Source organism: Podarcis filfolensis, assembly GCF_964270895.1.
Source record: "Podarcis filfolensis genome assembly, chromosome: 15".
Classification (NCBI taxonomy): Eukaryota; Metazoa; Chordata; class Lepidosauria; order Squamata; family Lacertidae; genus Podarcis; species Podarcis filfolensis.
In genome coordinates, this window is record NC_139618.1 from 14,226,030 (window position 1) to 14,228,318 (window position 2,289).

A 2,289-nucleotide genomic window follows, 5' to 3' on the forward strand; every position below is an offset into this window, starting at 1 on the left:
TAAATGCAATAATTGGAATGCATCAAAACAGAAAGGATCTTGCAGAAACCCAAACAAAGGGGGGAGCGTGGCCAGTGTTGTCCCACCGGTTGCAGAGCTTCAGGGACGCTGCAGCAAGTGCCACAACTATAAAGTCCAACAGAAGGCATGAGGTGGGGGGTGCGCGTCGGATTTTGGCACCGCACAGGGCACCACTGAAATGTGAGATGCCAAGGTCCACCACTGACCTGAGGCTCAGAGTAACAATTTCCCTAGTTCCACGTCCCTCACCAAGCTGTTCCCTTTTTATGCAATTTAGGACCGGATGTTGGGAAAGAAGACTGATTGTGTCTCTCAAATCCGCTGAAAGTGCAGACCTCAAAACGAAGACCCTCGACGAGATCGCCTGACTGCTCCGCCGGCTCAGGGCTCCTTTCACCCGCGACGAGGGGAGAGTGTGGCTGCCTCTCTAATTGGTCCTTGCCTGCTGCGTCAGTCTCCATTTCCTCTCCACCTCATCTCCTTCCATCTCCGGAGACCGGACGCTAACGAGACGGGACAAGCCTGACGAAACGGTTTCGATGCAAATTAACCAACGAGCCTGCTGGCGTGGAACATCTCTGGACGGGGCCTGATCCACCTCGGAAGCTGCCTTACAAAGCCGCTGCTCCGTCTTGCTCCGTGTCGTCCACACTGGCCAGCAACAGTTCTCCAGGATTTCGAGCCCTACTTGGAAATACCACTGGGAATTAGAAGACTGGGGCCTCCTGAATGGAAAGCAGGTGCCATTCAGGTTGGCAGCCATCACTGCCTCTTGTGGGAGGGAGTTCCATAGTTTAATAACATGCTGCATGAAAAAGGTCCTTCCTTTCATCTGCCCTGAATCTTCCAACATTCAGCTCCATGAGACGTCCCAGAGTTCTAGTGCTAGGAGAGAGGGGAGTTAAAATTTCCATTTTCCGCATGCATGCCATGCATAATTTTATAAACTTCTACCATATATACCATATATTCTATCCTATATATACCAGCTGCACTGGCTCCCGGTGGAGTACAGGATCAGGTTTAAGGTGCTGGTTTTAACATTTAAAGCCCTTTACAGCCTAGGACCCTCGTACCTACGGGACCGCCTCTCCTGGTATGTCCCACAGAGGACCTTACGGTCTTCAAATAAAAACATCTTGGAGGTCCCGGGCCACAGGGAGGTTAGGCTGGTCTCAACCAGAGCCAGGACTTTTTTGGCTGTGGCCCCGATCTGGTGGAACGCTCTTTTGCAAGAGACCAGGGCCCTGCAGGACTTGACATCTTTCCGCAGGGCCTGCAAGACAGAGCTGTTCCACCAGGCCTTTGGCCAAGGCACAGTCTGACCCCCTCCTTTGGTAATCCTCATAGAACTCTAGCCCAATGGTTGCCATTAATTTGATTCTGAATTGATTTTAGAATGAATTGATTTTTGAATGTATTTCAATTAATTGATTGTGATTTTATGTAAACTGTGTTACTTTTACTGTTGTTAGCCGCTCTGAGCCCGGCTTCAGCTGGGGAGGGCGGGATATAAATAAAATTTTGTTATTATTATGTCTCTCCTTGTCACCTTTCCTCTATAAGCTAAAAAGCTCCAAATGCTGCAAGCTCTCTTCAAAGAGGAACTGCTCCATCACTTTGATCATTTCATGGAATCAAAGAGCTGGAAGAGACCCTGAGGATCATCTAGTCCAACCCCCTGCAATGCAGGAATATGCAGCTGTCCCATATGGGGATTGAACCTGCAACCTTGGTATTATTAGCACCATGCTCGAACCAACTGAGCTACCCAGGCATGCTATATTTTGCTTGCCCTTTTCTGATCTACCCTGAGCTATAACTCCACTCCACAGGTCTTGTCCATTATGGGATACATTTCCCCCCCCCCCATTTTTTTTCAACTCTTTCCCAGGCTTATTCATATACACTTACAGTAGTGCCATAAAATAAAATAATAAATGTGTGTGGGAGTCTTTTAGCAACCTGAGAATTTCAAATTGGATTGCCTGATATATTCTTAAAGGTGGGCATCTCTTTTATGCTTTGTTATGGCCGACGACTGGAAGAAATCAAGCACACTGAAGTTAATAAGCATTTTAATAAAAGATGTTACCTTAATAAATGTGGTTTATTTCACTGTGATAAACATGGTACAATGCTCTCACAAGCATGCAGGGGGAGAGAGAGAGAGAGAGAGAGAGAGAGAGAGAAGCATATTAAATTTAAATACAATATTCTTATCAAATGCTAGCTGAGTCAGATGCTATAACTGCATGTTCCAGAGAT